Genomic DNA, 22,116 nt, shown 5'->3' with positions numbered 1-22,116 from the left:
TACCAGTTTAACTAAATTCCTTTCCTCCTTCAGTGTGTGGGAGCCTAGCACTGCCTGCTGAATCCAAGTGCCTTTGTTCCTTTTGGTACCTCTTTGATTTCTTTGTTCATTATATTGGGCCCCAGAAGAAAAAAATCAGGAGTATGTGAGAGAAAAACACAATGCCCAAGGCACCCACTATTTAAACAAATAGAAATTCCAGGGAAAGTATATTTATCCAACTTAATTCCTTTTCTCTGATTTACCCATCCTCTCTTCTCCATTGAACATAATTATTTTTTTTGTTAATTTTATTAAGTGTAACTTGATATAGATGTAAATACACATACACGTACACACATAGTCTTAAGTCAGTGTTTATAGCACACTGATATTTATCCTCTTGAGTGCTATGAAGAAAGGATACATTTATATGTGGATAAGAATGCATCAAAACACACATGGAAATAGGGTGATGGCTATGAACATTATTTCCTCTTACTCTGAATTACTTCTTTAGAAATCTCCAGAAAACAAATTTAACTGATAATTCCAGTATTGTAGTAGTTTGAGTTACCAAAGTCAACTAGGAATTTTAGAAAATAAATGTAATTTAAAGAACAATATAATCTCTGATGTTAAGAATTTGTCAGAAGTATAAGACAGTATCCTAGTTAAGTTGTAAGGTAAATGGAATAATTCTTAGAGCTACATAATTTGCAGTATAGTATGAGTTTCCAAGAGGTTTTTATTTCATGAAGATAATAGTTTTAATTACACTCAATTTAAACACCTCTTTGCATATATAATCTTAAAGGTTAATGTAAGTGATAATAGTTATCTGACTTATGAGGCAAGTGTTAAGAATTAATGTAACATTTTTTTGTTTAAAAAAAGTCTTGCATGAAATAAACTAAAACTGTTTCCATTTTCACTTCACACTGTGATAGAATCAAGGAGAACACATTTAACTATGTTTTAAACCCAAATTCACAGAGCAATTTAAATTATTAAATGCTTTAATTGGATTCCATGTCATAATGTGAAGTTGAATTAAAATGTAATTATTTTGATTCCCTTCACCTAAAAATCTTAAAACCTGCTAAATCATGGGTAGAAGAGTTCCATACAGCCTTTCAGGATCATGAATACTGGGTCTGATGGTCATTTGCATATCTGTGTTCTTTATCCAGTAGCTGAGCCAGGTGCTAAGGGGTTTAAGCTAAGTCTCTCCCTTTTCTCTTGTAGAAACTCAAGAAAGAGAGTTAGGGAGTTTCAAAGCAATATGATTAACTTGCACCAAGAGGGGAAAAAAGAGGTATTTGAAATAATATTATTACCTAGTGGAACACAAATCATGTAAATTTTATACTTAAAATAAACTTGAGATAGTGTTTAATGGTGGTTCCGGTGGGGCAGACAGGTGAGGGAAGGGAACATCTTACAAATAGAAATTATTTTATATCTTAAATATTTAAATAAAGATAGCAAAATAATTTAATGAACACAGTAGTACATTATATTAATTTCTTCTACTTTCCTGTGTTTTGAAACAATAATAAAAAAAATTTGAAGTTTGTAATCACCATGGTTTTCCCACAGGTGGATGGACCCCTAAGCCTCTGGAAGGCCTGCTTAGTAGCTGAAAATAGAAATGGTTATAATAGCCCCTCAGGTACCCAGAGTACCTCTGTTCCCCAAACACCTTCCTCTTTTTTTTTTTTTTTTAATTTAACAGAATTGCAAATGTGGCCCCCTCCTGGCCTTCGGTACTAATGTAGTAAAGCCTTTTGCATCTGGAGGCAGATGTAATTCCTTCCTAAAAGTCTTGGACTCTAATTAGGACAGAGCAAGTACCCATGTTGGAGAAGGACCATCTCCAGTGCCATGTGGGTGAATAAAACCATATTTTCTGATAGCTAATCAGAGCTACTGACATATCACTTCCACCTGGGCTGCTGCAGTTCCTGGAATACCAGGACTATTTCTTCCCTTTCACCTAGTCTTTGACTAGGAACTCTCCAGAAGCCATAGCAGTGTGCTTTCCTTGAGGCCTGAATTGCCAGGCCTGTCACTCGTACCACACAGAGGACCCCGGGATCTGACTATTCTGGCAACCAAGTGCCTGGCTCTTCCCTTGTGCCTCATGCCCCTCTTTGCCCTGGTCACCGCCAGAAAACGTAGGCCTGGAAAGTACCATGGACTGGGTTCCCTCCCCCCAAGTCTAGTAATCTTAGCTTAACTGGAGATTTTACTCCATTCATATTTGTTGTGATTAATGATACATTTATACTTATTTTGTGCTCCATACTTGTCTCAATTCTTTTTAGTTTTCCCTCCTCTTGCCACCTTTTTGAATTTTTTTCTTCAGTCTATTATTTTCTTTCTACCAGAAGCATGATATTCTATTTCAATTTTGGGGGCGTTAGCCTAGAAATGCTTTAACTGAACATGCTTAAAATCAGCCATTATCTTTATCTTCCTCTGGAGCATAGAAGGTATGGAGAGCATTTTTAACTCCAATCACTCCCTCCTGATTTATGTGATACTATGTCCTATTTTAGTTATCTCACTTTTTTAAATACCACAGATTAAACATTATTACTATTTTACATAGTCAACGTTTGTTTAAATTTACCAGTACAATTGCCTTTTTCCTTGTTTGTATTGTAAACCATTCTTCTGTCACCTTCCTTCTGAGATGCATCCTCCAGAATTTGTTAGTGAGGTTAGGTTTGTGGCAAATTTTCATCTGAACATGTCAGATGATTTTAGTAAGCATATATTTTATTTATTTATTTATTTATTTATTTTTGGCTGTGTTGGGTCTTCGTTTCTGTGCGAGGGCTTTCTCTAGTTGTGGCAAGCGGGGGCCACTCTTCATCGCGGTGCGCAGGCCTCTCACTATCGTGGCCTCTCTTGTTGAGGAGCACAGGCTCCAGACGCGCAGGCTCAGTAGTTGTGGCTCACGGGCCCAGTTGCTCCACGGCATGTGGGATCCTCCCAGACCAGGGCTCGAACCCGTGTCCCCTGCATTGGCAGGCAGATTCTCAACCACTGCACCACCAGGGAAGCCCCAGCATATATTTTAAATTGACGGTTATTTTCCCTTGTCACTTTAAAGGTATAACTCACTGTCTTCTAGCTTTCAATATTGCTGCTTAAAAATAGCAATTTATATTTCTTCAGTAAATAATAATGGTTTACTCTTTGGCTGTTTTTTAAAGATTATTCCTTTGTCTTCAGTTTCATTAGGATATGGCTAGGTGATAAATTTCTATTTCCTTTATCTGTTTGGGATTGGTTGAGCTTCACAAATCTATGGATTGGTGTTTTTCACTAGCTGTGAAAATTCTTGGTCATTAACCCTTCAGTATCAAGTAGTATTTCCTTTGCCCTGTGTTTTAAGTTATAACTTTCTGTAACTCCAAAGAGACATTGTAAAACTTTCTTACTTAATCATCCAAGTCTCCTGATGGCTCTGTCATATTTCCACTTCTTTGTGTCTTTACACTGTAATCTCTTCAGCTTCATTTTCTAGCTCACTGTTTCTCTCAGCCTTATCTAATCTGCTATTTAACACAATCCCTGATGTCCAACTTCTATAATTCTGTGAACTAGAAACTTTTTAGCCACTTCGGATCCCCTCTACCTCACTTGTATTTTGTTCCAGCTGTTGCTGTGGGGAGTTTCCTTAGAATTCACACATGGTGCAAACTCATAGTACCTGACCCCATCCTCAGTGTTTTCCTGTTATGGCAAAGCATGAGAGGCTCTGGGCTCATGCCCTGATAGCAACTGAGCGTGATACATGGCCCCGTGGGACACGAGGTGACTATGTAACCTGCCACGTCCACCAGAGGGCCTTGATGAGCTCTACTAAATGTTCAGACTCACACACTTTTGTTGACTCAGAAGGACACGGGACAGAAACCACACCTTGCCAGGGTAGCACCATCAGGCATTCCTTTTCCGGTGCAGTTCCTTCTAATATTCCACAGAACAGCCCATGTAGCCACCTGGAATAACTCAGGTTCGCACACTCAGATCCACATTGAGCAAGAACAGGAACTGCTCAGGCTTAAAAGCTTCATTCTACACAGGATCCCAGATCTTTTGCAATAAAACCACTGGTATAGTTTCCAGGTTCCCATGTGCTGGTTGCAAGAGTTCCCTGCCTGCAGGGAAACCCAAAATATGGTATCCCCGTCAAGAATTGATAGTACCTCAGAGTCCAGATTTGGTTCACCAATCAAAGTCATGTTTACCATAAACAATGTTGGCGAGTAATATCATTGATATACCACCTTATCAGGTTATCGGAGCTAGAAATTTAACCAAAATCCCATGAAGAACAAGAGTCTTGTGAATCCCAATCATGTGGATAGAAATGCCCACGATGGGCACTGTCAAACACTAAGTCATAAGGTTGGGCAGGCCTAGTAGAAACCAAAAACAAATAAAATGATACATGGGATTGGGATCAAGCAGGTCCAGAGGGCATGAATAAGCTCTCTCAGCTTACATCTTTGACCTGATTTGAGGGAGTTCTCCCAGACTTGTTAATGCAGGAAGAAAAGCTCAGGCTTGATTAAATAGGCATGGAATGTCGGTGCAAGTGGAAAATAAACTGCTGGGCACCACAGCCTCCCTCAGAGGTGGGGAGATTAGATTTGAAAGTGGACAGATTAGGCTGTGCAGCTGGTCAATGACTTGATGTAGAGAGAAGTGGCCTGAAGTAAGGCTATACATGGACTCGTGAGCAGTGGGGAATGACTGGCCTGGGTTGATCAGGGACCTGCAAGGCAAACTGTTGGAAGTGACTCACTTCTGTGAGTTCTACGAAGGCTATAAACCCTAGAGGAAGCACCTCATGCAGCCAGTTCCAGTATAATCGTGAATGGTGGTTGGACAGAGGCAGCAAATTGATGACCTTAGCAGCTCGTAGTCATGGAAAGAGCATCTTCTGTGATGGGGCACCGAAGAGCTGGCAGGGAAAGCAGACTGATCAAGGCTTGATATAAAGTGGTTGTTCCTAGTAAGAGGGGCCTTCAACAAAAGGAGAATTCCTGGAACCACACATTCTAGCATCAAGTCCACCAAAAATCCAGACAGGACCAGTGTGATGGTTAATATTTGTGTCAACTGGGCAAAGCAATGCCCACATATATGGTGAAATGTTGTTTCTCGGCATGTCTGTGAGGGTGTTTCTGGATGAGATTAACATTTGAATCAGTAAACTGAGTTTAAAAAAGTCACCCTCACCAACGCAGGTGGATATCATCCAATCCACTGAGGGCCTGAATAGAACAAAAAGGTAAAGGAAGGGCAACTTTGCTTTTTGCTTGAATTGGCATCCATCTATTCCTGCCCTTGGACACCAATACACCTGGTTCTCAGGCCTCTGGACTCAGACTGGGACTTACACCATCAGCTCCCCTGTTCTCAGGCCTTCAGACTTGGACTGAATTACACCACTGGCTTTCTTCATTCTGCAGCTTGCTGGTGGCAGACTGTGGAACTTCTTGGCCTCCATAATCATGAGCCAATTCCTATAATAAATCTCCTGTATATATCCATATATATTCTATTGGTTCTTTCTCTGGGGAACCCTGATCAATACAACCAATCATTCCTCTGAGGTCATCAGTCCAGAGAGCAGCCCAGATCCATCACTCTGATGTTAAGAGAGAATCCAGAGGATACCATGAAGGGTACGGAGAACGTGTATCTCCTACCTCCATCACCAGGACTTTGTGGAAGTTATATTCTACCCTTTGTCGCCCGAAAAAAAAAAAAAAAGTACAACCTAAAAGTTGAGAATTACATTTTATTTGGTGGACTTGCTGAGGACTTAAGCCCTGAAGGCAGCCTCTCAGATGTCCCTGAGGGACTGCTCCAATGAGGAAAAGGAGGAGCTAGGATATATAGAAGTTTTTGCTATAAAAAACAGGTAGGGCTTCCCTGGTGGCGCAGTGGTTGAGAATCTGCCTGCCAATGCAGGGGACACGGGTTTGAGCCCTGGTCTGGGAGGATCCCACATGCCGCAGAGCAACTGGGCCCGTGAGCCACAACTACTGAGCCTGCGCGTCTGGAGCCTGTGCTCCGCAACAAGAGAGGCCGCGACAGTGAGAGGCCCGCGCACCGCGATGAGGAGTGGCCCCCGCTCACCGCAACTGGAGAAAGCCCTCGCACAGAAACGAAGACCCAACACAGCCAAAAATAAATAAATAATTTAAAAAACAGGTAGTTGGAACATCAAAAGATTACTGTTAAAGAAAAACAGATATCATGTTAATGAATTTGGCACTTTTCTATGTTTGGGAAGATGCAAGAGTCTGGGCTCAATGAAATCATGCCTTTGATACGCACCTTAACTATCTAGGGCCAGTATCCTGCCTTTCTTCATCCTGAATCCCTTCAGGGTGCACAGTCTGGGCGGGTGCAGTGGCTAAGGGCTTGATGGCTGCAAAGTCCTTTGTTTACTGATACGGCAGTGACTTCTTTGTCCACACCTTCTAATTCTCTTTTGAAGAGTTGCAGGAAGAGGACAAACTTTAAAATTTCACCTGGGTTATCAAAGCAGAAACTGATTTAGTTAAAGAGACAATTGAAAGTAAGAGGTGAGTATGCTAGATTTTTTTTTTTTTTATCCAAATTTCTCACTTAACCACAGTGGAGAGGGGAATATTTGAGGGGATCAGTAATTTGGAAACTGCTGCAATCATGATTGTGGCCTCCTTGAGAATGAATCTGAAGTTGATCTGTGAGTTTGTGAATAGCTGTTGGCATGTATTGATTTTGTTTTGGTTGGTTTAGTTTGGTTTTCTTCTGGGATTAGTCACTGAGGTCTGTGGAAATGGCTCAATGCAGAATAATGAGCTGGGGTCAAGGGGTCAAGGTTTTTTACTTTCAACCAAATCCATTGAAAAGCCTCCAGAGAAAAGAAAACTCAGTAAAAGCGACTAGAGTGAATAACTTAGATTCTAAGAAAGAGCAATAGAAGTTATACAACTTGACAAATATTGAAGATTCTTCAGAACCTGTGGGACAATATCAAAAGAGCAATTATATACAAGTAATTGTAATCCTAGAAGCAAAGGAGAGAGAAGTGGACAAATATTTGAAGAAATGATGGTCAAACTTTTTCAAATTTGGGTAAAGGTATAAATGTACAGATCTAAGAAGCTCAGCAAATCCTAAATAGAATGAACATATGAAAACCTGGGCTAGGCACATCTTAGACTACTGATCCCCAAAGATAAAAAGAATTTTATAAGCATACAGAGAAAAATGTGTAATACATATAGGGAACGATGGTTTAAATGACCACTGACTTATCAGAAACTACAGAAACCAGAAGACAAGGGAACAACATCTGAAAGTACTGAAAGAAACAGCTATCAACCCAGAATTCCATATCAAGCAAAAGTGTCCCTCAAGGATGAAATGAAATAAAAGACATTTGCAAATGAAAGAAAATTAAGAGAATTTGTTGTCAGCATCTCCACACTCCCACGCTACAGGAGATGCTAAAGTGAATTCTTCAGGTTGAAGAGAAAAAACACTAAGGTGAACCTGACTCTTCAGGAAGGAATAAAGCACATCATTGCAAATGGTAAATACTTAGTGTTGGGCTGCACCCTGCAAGCCTACTAGCCCTGTGCTTGCCCACCTACAAGACGGAAGAAAGAGCCTGAACTCAGCAACAGAGACATCAATGGTTTAATGGACGGGGGAGCTTACACGTCTGAATCAAGGTCCTGTAGCAACACTCCACCGTGTGCGTAGAAGGCGGGCAGGATATGGTGGCAGTCTTCACTCCAGGGGGAAGGGGAGATTACAGGTTATAGGGGAATTGATGTCAGGTGGGCTCATTAGTTACCAGGGAAACCAGCAGAGGGGCACGCCCCTCACCACCCCTTTGATAAGAACAGTCACTGGCTGGGGCCTGGGGCAAGTATGTAGGAAGGTCAGTCATGTGCTTAGGGTGTAGGTGAAACAGGCACTGGTAGGGGATGTACAGAGAGCAAGAGAACAGCCACCTTGAGTGGCCTCACCCTACATTTAGATAAATACTTAAGGCTATTTTTCCTCTCAATTTTTGGTTTAAACAGTTCTATGTATTTTAAGCTATTTCACTTTCTTATGAGGTTAATAATGTATGTTTATGTAATACATATGATTAGTATAGAAAAAAAGGATGGTGGTGGATGAATCACAGGACTCCACTTCTCCCTGGTTTTGCTGGGTTTGTTCTCTTTATGTCCACCTACTGTCATCAGACTGCCTGCAGAACAGGTATTTCGAGATACTTTGACCACACAGAACACAGTTTTTTGTTTTTGTTTTTGTTTTTTTTTCTCCCTACATTTACTATCTTTAATATTACTTCAGTTTGTGAGCAGATAAGGTAGGGGGCCCCCCAGAGGAAAAGAACCAGTTATAGCTTTTTGACACAAGAGAAGCCATTTCTGGCCTAAGCCATTTTGTGATCTAAGTTGGGCCACAATGCTTGTCCTTGAACAGGTCTCAGTAATAAAGATCTTAAGGAAACAAAAGAACAAACGATTGTTAACAGGCAAGAGAAGTAACAATAGCAAAGATAATGAATCATTTGTAAAGACCCCCAGTTCTGCTTCGCTGATTGAAATTAGCCTGAAGCACTTTCTTGAGCTGTTTTCCAGAATTTAACCACCACCCCTACCCCTCACCTCCCAACCACCAGACCAACTGGCGCCTCAGAGATGATGATATTGACCTTTTCTGACCTTCGAGACTTCAACTAAAGTTTGCCCCAATTTTATGCTGAATTTTCCTCTGCTCAAGCCCCTTCATGCATATACATGTGCCCTTGGCTTAAAACTTCCCCAATTTTGTTATTGGGGAGACACTGCTCTGGGAAAGATCCCCAGTGTTCTCCTTACTTGCTGCAAGTACTAAATCCTTCCTTTTCCTAATCTTTGACTTGGTTTTGTCTTTTGGCTCAACCCCACCAAGAGGCTAACCCAGTTTTCAGGTTACAAGTTTACATAAGTGAACATGAAACTATGAGCTAGAAGACCTGGGTTCTGGTCCTAGGCCAGCCGCTTACAGATTATGAGTTTCCCATTGAACTTGCCCTGCATGAATTTCCTTGTCGCTCCTGTGAAGCTAATCCACATTTCCATTAGCTCTCAGGAATACTGTCGGAATATAGTGGCACCACTTGAAATTGTTGATTTTTTTTTTTTTAAATTTATTTATTTGGATCTTCGTAGCAGCATGCAGGCTGGGCTCTTAGTTGCCGCGTGTGGGATCTAGTTCCCTGACCAGGGATCAAACCCAGGGCCCCTGCATTGGGAGCACGGAGTCTTAACCACTGGACCAACAGGGAAATCCCACAATTGTTGACATAGTACCTCCAAGGAGCTCTGAGGGGTCTGAGAGCAATTTAGAATTGGTTAAATGCCTTTTTCTATACTGCCGTGTCCAGAGCCTAGGATTTTTCTTTTGACTAATTGAACACTGCCATCTTGTGTGTAATTGTAGGAAACAGCAGGGATTAAATTCCCAAAAGGAAGGTCCTTTAAAATAACAAAACCATTGTCTTTTCATTCTTGTCTCCTTAGCCTAATTTTCCAAAGGAGGAGACTCAGATGATCAAAGAGGAGGTCAAAATAGCCTTTCATAGGCCACTAAGACTAACTTGAAAGGGTAGAACTAAACTTTAGAGGTCAAGTAGCATTTGAATAGGCCTTTTGGTGAAAGGGAGGGATGACCTGACAAGGGGTGCGGGGAAACTAATGGAGTCCTGGAAGGCAGGATGGTAGTTAGGGGCTCAGCCTCAGTGGATGGGCTGGGGCACTCCTGAGCTTGGCCACTTCCCAGCTGGGTGTTGAGGTTGGGTCCCTTCCTGTATAAAACTGGGATAATAATGGTACCAGCCTCTAATCCTCCCAACAACCCATGTACCGTTTGTAGTGCAACATCTGTCACAGTAAGTGTATAATGAATATTAGCTGTTATTATGATTTTTCCGTTTAGACTAGGGAGAAATACAGGAAGTTAATTAAATTCACCAGCACCTTTGGAATCATTTCCATGTCCACCCCATTCTTCTAAAGAGATTTGAGGCAAGGAAGTGAAAAAAGTGACAGGATTCCTCCAGACATGGCAGAGTATAAACACAGAGAACAATAGTATAGCTACCACTTACTGAGAATTTACTATGCACCAGGCATTGATCTATGTGTGTTACATGTATTAATTCATTTAATCTTTAAAATTTTTTCCCAGCTTTATTGGGGTATGATTAACAAATAAAAATGACATATACTTAGGTTGTATAATGTAATATTTTTAAGGTGTACAACATGATTTAATATATATACATTGTGAGATGATCACCACAATCAAGCTAATGAACACATCCATCACCTCACATAGTTACCTTTTTTTCTGTGTGGTGAGAACACTTAAGATGTATATGGTATTTTCATACAGTATTCTGTCTTATTTCACTTAAAATAATATTCTCTAGGTTTATCCATGTTGTTATAAATAGCAAGATATCCTTTTTAATGGCTGAATAGTATTCTATTACATGTATGTTTATGTGTGTGTGTGTGTGTATATATATATATACATATATATATATATATATATATATATATATATATATATACACCCTTACACACTACTATATCCACACACACCTTCACACACTACATTTTTTTATCCATTCATGTGTCGATGGACACTTGGGTTGTTTCCATATCTTGGCTGTCGACTAAAAAATTATTCACAACCTAAAAGTTGAGAGTTATGTTTTACTCGGCAGGAATTTTTAGGACTTCAAGCCCGGGAGGCAGCATCTCAAATAACCCAGAGAGAACTGCTCAGAGGAGGAAGGGGTGGGGAGCCAGGTTATATAGAAGTTTTGTAACAAAAGGCAGGTAGTCTGAACATCAAAAGATGATTGTTAATTAAAGAAAACCAGATATCCCAAGTTAAGGAATTTAGCACTTTTCTGTGTATGGGAAGAGGCAAGGGTCTGGGCTCACTGAAATCATTCCTTTGATATGCACCTCAGCTCTCCAGGGCCAGTATCCTGTATTTTCACATCCTGAGTTTCCTCAGGGCTCACCGTGGGGAGTGGCTGCAGTCTGGCTGCTAGAGGGCAGGTATTCTTTGTTTCCTTCCTGAGTTCCCTCAGGGCTCACCAGCTCACCATCCACTGTGGCTACAATTGCTGATGACTGTGACATCCTTTGTTTACTGATATGGCAGGCAACATTCCATTTATCAGCCATCTGTATATTTTCTTTGAAAAAAGTCTATTCAGTTCCTCTGCCATTTTTAATTGGATTTAATTTTTCTGTTGGTGAGCCATGTGAGTTTCTTATATATTTTGGATATTAGCCCCTTATCAGGTATATGGCCGTGTTCAGTAGGAAAAAGCATGGAGTAACTTTTAGTGATGTACCTACTAGATGTAGCTAAGGTAGGGTTCCCAGATAAATTACAGGATATCCAATTAAATTTGAATTTCAGATAAAATGCTACTTTTCATAGCATGTTCCAGAGAGTGTATAGAACATATTTATACTAAAAAAATTAACTGGGCATCTGTATTTTTACTTACTAAATCTAGAAATCCTAAGGAGTTCATTCCATGAGCACAGTTTTGATACAAAGAAGCCAAAGACATCAAGTCACTGTGTGTTGATAGATTTCCTCCATATTTGCATAGAGTTTAACATAGAGAGGACTCCACTAATCATAGTATTGGCTCCCCCTCTGCAGGAGGTTGTTTAGTTTCCAATAGTTCATATGGCACTTGAAATCTGGGGCAAGATCCCATGGATTTATATCCTAGTCTTGTCATTCTTTAGCCACATAACCTTGAATATACCTAGCCTCTGTGCTCATTTTCTCATATATAAAATGGGAATGCTAATAGTTCCCACCTCATGGAATTTCTATAAAGATCAAATGAAAATCTCTAGTGAATACGCAAAAGATAAAGAGAAAGGAACGGGAAGCATGGGGTGGGGGCGGGTCAGGGGATCAGGGGGCGGTAATCAACAAATCACAAGGGAAGACAAAGAGAGGAAGAAAGGAACAAAGGAACTACAAAACAAAGGAACTAGAAATTAACAAAATAGCAATAGTAAGTCCTAATTTATCAATAGTTACTGGAAATGTAAATCAAAAGACACAGAGCGGCTGAATGAACAAAAAAACAAGATTCAATGCTGTCTACAAGAGACTCACTTTAAGGACACACACTGGCTGAAAATGAGGGGATAGAAAAAGATATTGTCATACAAATGGTAACCAAAAGAGAGCAGGGGTGGCTGTTGTTATATCAGATAAGAGATAAAGAAGGTCATTATATAAAGATAAACAGGATGAAATGCTTGTGAATATTTATGCACCAATAGTGGAGCACCTAAATGTATTAAGCAAATATTAACAGATATTTAGATAGCAATATCATAATAGTAGGGGGTTTCAAGAGTCCACTTTCAACAATGGATAGATCATCCAGACAGAAAGTCAATAAGGAAAGAGCAGACTTGAAAAACACTCCAGACCAAATGCACCTAACATTCTGTTTACAGTACATTCCATTCAACAGCAGCAGAATACATGTTCTTCTCAACTGCACATGGAACATTCCCCAGGATAGATCATATGTTGGGTCACAGACCAGTTTTATCAAATTTAATAAAGTTGAAACCATATCAAGTATCTTTTCTGACCACAATGATAGGAAATTAGAAATCAATAACAGAAGGAAAATTGAAAATGTCAAATATGTGGAAATTAAATGACACACTTCCAAAAAACTAATGGGTCAAAGAATAAATTCTTTGAGACACATGAAAATGGAAACACAATATACCAAAACTTTTGGGACAGAGCAAAAGCAGCTCTAAGAGAGAAGTTTTAGTGATAAATGTCTACATTAAAGAAAATGAAATATCTCAAACAGCCCAACTTTACATCTCAAGGAACTAGAAAAAGAACAACAAACTAAGCCCAGAGTGAGCATAAGGCAGGAAATAATAAAGATTAAAGCATGCCGATCCACCATATTAATGGCATCATGATAACCTAGGAAGGAGGAAACAGCCAGAACTCTGGAAGCCCTGATAAGGTATCTTTGCACCAGCAAGTGGGAGAAGAAACGGAATTCAAAAATCAGCACTGGAGACTAGAACTAATGGATGAAAGTTTGATGCGATATTTACATAGTCCCAAGGTGTCTCCCCTCAAATTACCTATTAATTACAAAGGGGAAAATGGTAATTTTAATGTTGAGAAATGTAACAGGCACCTCCTAACCAACTGATCAGAACTAACATTACCAATATTGGGACAAAGCAATGTCATGTGCCTTCTGACCAGAGGCACTGAGAAAGACCCCACATCACTCTTACGGTGTTCCTGCTGTGCATAACTTGAATCATGAATAAGCCTCAGACCTAAGGTGTGTTTTTTGACTTTGACAGATTCTCTACCTCCCCAAAAAATGACCCTCACTCTTCAGAACTATGAAAGAATAAGACAAGAAGAGCACATATAACATGTGATCCTGTATTAGATCCTGATAGACATTAAGGCAACTGATGAAAATTTAAGTATGGGCTACAAATTAGATAAATTCATATTAAATTTCCTGAGTTTGATCACTGTACTGTGGTTATGTAAGAAAATGTCTCTGTTCTTAGGAAATACACATGGGCATACTTAGGGGTAAAGGATTTTGATGTCTTCAACTTACACATCTTTTTCTAAACTATTTCAGAGTAGGTGTGTATCCACATATATGTTTACATATGTGTGTATCCACATATGTTTATATATATGTGTATCTAAATACACATACTTACACATACAGAGAAAATAAACAAATGGGGGAAATGTAAACAATAGGTGACTCTGGGTAAAAGCTCTTTGGAGTCCTTATTTTTGCAACTTTCTGCAATTTTGAAATTATATCAAAATAAGTTTAAAAAATTGCAAAAAGAAAGATGAGATCTGCAAGGATGCAAGGCCATGACACAGGGGTCTGGTGGGTTACGCTCAGGAGCCAGGACTTGGCCCAATGGGAGCCAGTAGTGGGTGAAGGGAAGGGGAACTTGTGAGAGATGACTTTGCCATAATGCAGAGGAGGAGGAGGAAGACTAGAGCCAGGGAACCAGTTTAAAAACAAGAAGGGCATCAACGATAGACTTCGGAGACATCCCAGGGACCAAGTGATGAAATCTAAGCCAATCAGGCATCGCATTCCTCATCGTGAATCCTCATAGTGTCCCTCTACTGCGAAAGGCTGGGGTGAGGAAATGCACACCAGTGCTCTTTGACTAATCCATAATCACCTATTTACCTACATCAAGAGACTAATGATGTGGTTTATTCAGAGCCAGGTGGTGAGCAAACTTTTCTCTAAGACATAAGGTTTATGGCAATGACTTTAAATGAATAAAAGTCAGATGAATGCATAAAAGTCCCTTAAACAAAGCCATTATTCCAAAACCTGTTAAATATTTATCCAGAGCTTTCCAGAACCTAAACCAAATTTACTTCACTTAGGTCTATATGGAAACTATCAACTTTACTATGTTAATAAAGTTATGTTTTACAACCTAGTAAATTTTGCTGAAAGGGACGAGTGCTCCACTTCCAAAGGCGCCTTCCTTTGCCAACAAAAGAATCTGAGGCAACAGATGATGTTAAACATGAAAAAGGAGACCATTTTCCCCAAGAGATGTACAGAAAGTGGTTTGGATGTCGTTGTCCTCAAAACACACTGATATGTGACTTGAATGCATTATGCATTTTTTTTCCAGGGATAGTGAAAATTAGGAAAAAATAGTCCATTGTGGTGATGTTCTGGTAGCCTCATCTTCACACAGGAAAGACAGGTCTGTCTGCACCTGGATACTTGAGCACTCGAGTTCTCAAAAGAGAGTGATGGTAACTTACTTGTATTTTCAATTTGTGCAAACGTTACCTACTCGAAGTCATACAATAAATGAACAGTTGGTCTTGGAGCACAGATCAAGGTCTTTCACTCCCAGTCTGTAATATTCAAATACACAGTGCAGAGGTGAAGAGCATGTATGGGCTCCAGAGATAGGCTGTCTGAATTTGAGGACTAGGACAATCTCTTGCTGGGGACATGCCCTGTACAAGATATTTATCCTCCCTCTGTTCAGTTTTCTCCTCTGTAAAGTGGGTATACTATTGGTACCTACTTCAGAGGTTTGATGGAAAGAGTTGTCGACTGAAAAAAAAATGCACCACCTAAAAATTGAGAATTATATATTATTCAGTGGACTTTCTAAGGACTTAAGCCAAGGAGGCAGCCTCTCAGATGTCTCTGAGGGACTGCTCTGAAGAGGTAAGGGAGGACCCAGGTAAGGGATACATAGACGTTTTTGCTATAAAAAACAGGTAGTTGGAGCATCAAAGCCGGATATCTCAAGTTAACCAGGTTAGCGCTTTTTGCAGTGGGCTCATTGAAATCATTCCCTTGCTACGTGCTTTAGCTATCTGGGGCCAGTATCCTGTGCTTTCCCATCCTGAGTCCCTTCAGGGTGTACTCTCAGAGACGGGGGGCGGGGGTGGGGAGGGTGGGGTGAGGTGGCTACAGTAGCTGAGGGCTTGGTGGCAGGGAGCCCATTTGTTTCCATCCTGAGTTCCCTCTGGCTCACCATCAGTCCGATGGTAGTGGCTGATGGCTGCAGCATTCTTGTTTGCTGATATGGCAGGCACCATTTTCATCCACAGAGTCAGTAGGTAAATTCACATTAGATCTGCTCCTGAAACATGGTAAATGCACAGAAAATGTTTGCTATTAAATGATCAGTTCAGGGACTTCCCTGGTGGCGCAGTCGTTAGGAATCTGCCTGCCAATGCAGGGGACATGGGTTCGAGCCCTGGTCCGGGAAGATCCCACATGCCACGGAGCAACTAAGCCCGTGAGCCACAACTACTGAGCCTGCGCTCTACAGCCTGTGAGCCACAACTACTGAAGTCTGTGCACCCTAGAGCCGGTGCGTCGCAACTACTGAAGCCCACATACTCTAGGGCCCATGTGCCGCAACTACTGAGCCCACGTGCTGCAACTACTGAAGCCCACGTGCCTAGAGCCCGTGCTCCACAAGAGAAGCCGCCACAATGATAAGCCCGTGCACTGCAACGAAGAGTAGCCCCTGCTCACCACAACTAGAGAAAGCCCGCATGCAGCAGTGACCCAATGCAGCCAAAAATAAATAAATATATCTGCCAAGTTAGGGTTTTGGGGCTCATATACTTCTTTGAGAATCCAAAGAAAGTTATGAAACCTCTTCGCAGAAGAGAAGCCCATCATGCACAAACGTAATTTTGTATTAAATTCCACGGGTTTCTAGAGCCCACTGAAATCCATTGCTGGATCCCTTACAGGAGGATTTCTAATGATCTTTTTTTTTTCTTATGGAGCAAAGACATTACTTACTGCCAAGAAGAAAGTGTGCATTTGAAAGTGAAATCCTCCCACTTTTCAAGGAGAAAACATCTGGGAACAGTGTACATCCTTGGACCTCTGGACCTCTGTAAGGAATCTCTGTACTCTTTTGGGTAGAATGGATTTTGGAGCCTCATAACTGAAAGTTCCAATCCCAACTCCACAACTTGTCAGATTTGTGTTTGGCCACAGACAAGACAAATAGCTCAGATTTAAATTCTTCCTTCTCTTTCAGAAGGCCTTCCAACACCCCTGGGCTTGGAGGTGGGGCTGCTTCTGAGTTACCTCGGAGCATATGTTATATCATCAGACTCACCTTCTCATTTGAGCTCCTTGAGGGCTGAGATGGTGTCTTTATCTTTGCATCTCCAGTCCCTAAAAATTTTTGAATTGAGTTGAATAGAAATGTTAGTTATTTCCCTCCTCAGCCTCTGATGGAGCATTAGAATTGAACAGCAACCATATTAATTTCCTTGGATCCTTTTGCTTGCTATTTTTCAGTTTTCCCAATACACATAATTTAGAGCTATTATACCTGTCTGCTTCTATCCTATTAGGCTCGACAGGTGATATATGGGAAGAGATAGGGCTTGTGAATATGGAGGAATGGAATTAACTTGATAGACAGTCTCTTTCCTTCCAATAAAAGCAGCTCTTTTCTCATTGTTCATTGACCTTGGAATAATGGATTGTGAACAGGGAATCAACATCTTTTATTACAGCGCATTTACTAGGCCCAACCAAATAGTCTAAAGCTTTCTGCAAAAATGTGCATCTAGGGGAATGTTCACAACTGGCTCCTGCCAACTTCTCTGCCTTTCAACCCCTCTCTAACCCTCAGTGAATGGAGGGTCGATGAACAGTTCCTAGGTGAGAACAACATATAGAATTACTGAGTTGGAACTAGAATGCCCAGGGAAGAAGTCTTACGAGCTCAGTTTGTTTCATGCATCACACTTCTGAAAGCTGCTTGGCTTTTGTAAAGAGAAAAACAGCGAATTTGGAAATGAGTTTGAATGCCCATCTTGTTTATAAATGAAAAAACCAGGACTCAGGCAGGTTAAATAACCTCCCAGGGTCACCCGCCTAGTAAGTGTTAATATTTATTTCCTGTAAAGGCTGTTGGGAGGAGAAAAGTACATAAGGTATATACAACATCTAACAGAGTGCTGGCTCCCAGGAGTGCCTAACACCTTTTTGAACACCTAGGAACTGGAAAGATTCGTCCTACAATGTCCCTGATAGTTAGTTCCCTTTTCAGATTTTATGTGTTTCCCCTAACATGGATGTCTTGCCACTCTTACCCGCATTTCTCACATTTCCACACATAGAAGGGATTTTCTGCTCTGTTCCCCAGAAATGTATGAGGAACACCTCCAGCTCTTCCCCTTGACCTTCATCCTTGCCCAGAGGAGGAAGAGAGCCAGTCCTGTCATGTTTAGGGTGAGAACTGAGCATGCTTGGTCACCAGCCTGATGCACATTGTTTTCTGATTCACCTTGCCCACAGACGCATGCCTTCTGCTTCCTCTTGCCGGGCCCTTCCAGGGTCAGACTCATGCTGGATGAGAAGACCGTATTCATCCAGGAGAGTCAGGGACTGGGGGTCAGGTCCCTATATCATGTCAGACATCAGGAGGCCCATTGTGACCACACATATGAACTACAGTCTCCCATCTAGTGGTGTCAGTGGTGAAGCTGACGTGTTTCACACCATCTGTCTGACTTCTGTGTTGTCTCTCAGTTGGTTTCAAATTTGGGAGTGGATAAAAGGGGTTTAGGAAGGCCAATTAATAACACTAGTATCTTGATTCAAAGTCCCCTCAAAGCCAGGGACTTTGAGGTGAAAATTCTGGTGGCTGGGAGTATAGTGAGTAAGGAGCGAGGTCAAGGCTTTGGGCTTAGCCAGAGTATAAGACCTTAGATTTTAATACAATAGCAGCTGGTGGGACAGAGAGCTTATTTCTCCATTGCTCACAAGTGAGCAGCTGTTTTTACTTGATCAACTCATTGCCCAGGGTTTTGATCAGGGATGGTGTTTGAGTCAACAGTGAGCTTCCCTGTGTGTGGTCACAACTCATTGCTGGAGGCATTAAACGTGTCCCGTGTGACTCCACTGTGAGCAGGAGACTCTTGGGAGCTTCTGCCTGGCGTTCTCTGGAATTTGCCCCACGTGCCTGCTCCTTTTGCTGATTTTGTTTCGTATCTCTTCACTGCATTACATCTTGGCCATGTTACAACTATTTGTCAAACTGCATATATATACATCTACATATATAGGTATAGAGATATGTAATCATATATATATATATATATATATAGAGAGAGAGAGAGAGAGAGAGAGAGAGAGAGAGATACAACTGTATATCACTGAAACTGTGGTCTTGGAGAACCTGACATGGAGACTTGAAGGACAACTTGGAAGAGAAAAGGAAAATCAGGAAAAAAAACTGATTTGGAAAAGCTAGGGAAAAGGAGGGTTTTAATAAAACTGAAATGATTAATTTTCAAATGCTGCCGAGCAGCACTAAACTTAAAATGCATCTCTTAATGTCGTTTACACAAAGCTAAATAAGACAACCTGGCCAGAAGGCGAGGTGGGGAACATTCCCAAACTGAGGCAAGGGAATACATACTGTCTGTTTATTTTAAAAGCCAGATTGTAGACTAAAAGTTTCAAGGATACCAGAGGAACTACACACGTTTTGCATATATGCATTGTGGATTGAATTGTGTTCCCCCTATGCTGGATTAGGGTGGGCCTGAAATCCGTCATGACTGGTGTCCTTAAGAGAAGAAGGAAATTTGGACACAGAGACAAAGACACTAAGGCCATGCAAAGACTGAAGCATAGATTGTAGTCATGAATCTACAAGCCAAGGAACCCCAGAGATTGCTGGCAGCCCCCAGAAGCTGGAAGAGACCGGAAGGATTCTTCTCTGGGGCCTTTAGAGAGAGAATGGTCCTTTCAGCATCCTGATTTTGGACTTTTAGCTTCCAGCACTGTGAAAGAACGTATATTTCTGTTGTTCTAAGCCGCTCAGTTTGTGGCACTGTTATGGCAGCCCTGGGAAACTAATGCATGCACAAATACACACTCACATGTAGTCATCGTATGAAGTACCTGATAGGAATTTTATCTTTAATTTTTTAAATGCCTGATTATTTTTATTTTGTTTTGCCATCTATGAAAGAGCAGTAAGTCAAATAGATGCAAAAGCACTCAAAGAAGGATTACAGTTCAAGCAAACGAATCATTAGGCCAAGAACTTGACCACTGAGTGAACCATCTATAGGTTGATCTCTCCACTACAGCCCAAGGAGGATCCAGGTCAGATTGGGGGAAACTGGTCTGCCCCAGTTTTAGCCAGTCCCCATACAAAAGAAAAATAGGGGTTCAGATACACATGTGCAAGTGTTTAAAAGTTACTTACTTAATAATTTGTTAGCTCGATTGGTGTGTTCTATCCTCCTATTTTGACAAGTATACCTTCATAACAAGAAAATAGAAAAAATATGTGAAAAGCTTTGGCTTTATATGACTGCCAGCAAAATATCAAAGATAACCAAATTTAATTATGCATATACATCTATATTTCTGCTGGCAGTGTTCAGATGTGTAATAAACATAAACATGACTTATAGATGATTAAGTAGCATTCCATACTGTCACCCTTTCAACTCAAGTTAAATTGCTAGTTATGCTTTCATAATCATGATATTCTCATACTTTGTATTCTGTTGACTGAAATGACCTAACCATATTAAAATAAATGTAAAAAAAGAAGAATTTTCACATATTTTCAAATAAAGTTTAAAAATATTAATCATTGGCAATAGGAATGACAGCAAAAATAAACAAATGGGACCTAATCAAACTTACAACTTTTGTACAGCAAGGGAAACCATAAACAAAACAAAAAGACAACCTACGGAACAGGAGAAAATATTTGCAAATGATGCGACCGACAAGGGCTTAATTTCCAAAACTCAACTCAATAACAAAAAGCAAACAACCCAATCAAATAAAGGGCAGAAGACCTAAATAGACATTTCTCCAAGGAAGACATACAGGTGGCCAATAGGCACATGAAAATATGCTCATTATGACTAATTATTAGAGAAATGCAAATCAAAACTACAATAAGGTACCACCTCACACTGCTCAGAATGGACATCATTTAAAAGTCTACAAATAATAAATGCCAGAGAGGGTGTGGAGAAAAGGGAACCCTCTTACACTGTTGGTGGGAATGTAAATTGGTACATCACTATGGAAAACAGTATAGAGGCTTCCTAAAAAACTAAAACTAGAGCTATCATATGATCTAGTAATCCCACCCCTGAGCATATATCTGGAGAAAACTATAATTTGAAGAGATACATGCACCCAAATGTTCATTGCAGCACTATTTACAATAGCCAGGACATGGAAGCAACCTAAATGCCCATCGACAGATGAATGGATAAAGAAGATGTGGTATATATACACCGTGGAATATTACTCAGCCACAAAAGAGAATGAAATAATGTCCTTTGCAGCAACATGGATGGACCTAGAGATTATCATATTAAGCAAAGTAAGTCAGAAAGAGAAAGACAAATATCATATGATATCACTTACGTGTGGACTCTAAAATATGACACAAATGAACTTATCTACGAAACAGAAACAGACTCACAGACATAGAGAACAGACTTGTGGTTGCCCCGGGGGCAGGGAGTGGTGGGAAGTGAAGGACTGGGAGCTTGGGATTAGCAGATGCAAACTAGTATATATAGGATGGGTAAACAACAGAGTCCTACTGTACAGCACAGGGAACTATATTCGATATCTTGTGATAAACCATAATGGAAACAAATATGAAAAAGAATATATGTATAACTGAGCACTTTGTTGTACAGCAGAAATTAACACATTGTAAATCAACTGTAAATCATTGTAAATCAACTGTACTTCAATAAAATTTTTTTAAAATAGTAATTATAAAAGTAAATGAGGGCTTCCTTGGTGGCACAATGGTTGAGAATCTGCCTGCCAATGCAGGGGACACGGGTTCGAGCACTGGTCTGGGAAGATCCCACATGCCGCGGAGCAACTGGGCCCATGAACCACAACTACTGAGCCTGCGCGTCTGGAGTCTGTGCTCCACAACAAGAGAGGCCACGATAGTGAGAGGCCTGCGCACCGCGATGAAGAGCGGCCCCCGCTTGTCGCAGCTAGAGGAAGCCCTCGCACAGAAACGAAGATCCAACACAGCCAAAAATAAATAAATAATTAATTAAAAAAAAAAAGTAAATGAAAAATAAAAATATGAATGTAAAATTTTAAGTTATTTAAATGCAGGAAAATATTTAATTTAAAAATATAATTGAATCTTTTTTTTATGAAAATAAAACTAACTGCAAATCTAATATTCAACATCCATTTAGTCACCAAAGCATAGCATGTGTACCATGCTTCACACACATCACGTTTAGATCCATATATACAAAAATATAGGAGAAAAATGAATTGTTTAATGTTGGGAAATGTTTCTCAGGCACCATGTTTAACTATAAGTGCCATGGTAATTTGTGAGTACCTCTGGGACCACATGCATAATGAGAAGCAATAAAATGGCTGTTCTACAA

The 22,116-nt window shown here is 40.4% G+C and overlaps 1 long non-coding RNA gene across 3 annotated transcripts in view; it reads left to right on the top strand.

Annotated features, from left to right (window-relative positions):
* The window catches only part of LOC114238931 (uncharacterized), a 164,632-nt gene extending 142,887 nt beyond the window's left edge, over positions 1 to 21,745 (top strand). For 2 of the 3 annotated variants that reach the window (XR_009008391.1, XR_003624164.2), the window contains exons 4-5: positions 16,459 to 16,571; positions 17,841 to 18,418. This is a non-coding gene — a long non-coding RNA (uncharacterized LOC114238931). Of the gene's footprint in view, positions 1 to 16,458; positions 16,572 to 17,840; positions 18,419 to 21,529 lie in introns of those variants that run through there. The other variant, XR_009008390.1, reaches the window with a different exon arrangement.
* The last annotated feature ends 371 nt before the right edge of the window (positions 21,746 to 22,116 follow it).

The sequence above is a fragment of the Balaenoptera acutorostrata genome, chromosome 5 (genome assembly GCF_949987535.1).
Source record: "Balaenoptera acutorostrata chromosome 5, mBalAcu1.1, whole genome shotgun sequence".
Taxonomy (NCBI): domain Eukaryota; kingdom Metazoa; phylum Chordata; class Mammalia; order Artiodactyla; family Balaenopteridae; genus Balaenoptera; species Balaenoptera acutorostrata.
The sequence above is the reverse complement of the archived record's forward strand: the minus strand, read 5'-3'. Positions and strand labels throughout refer to the sequence as shown.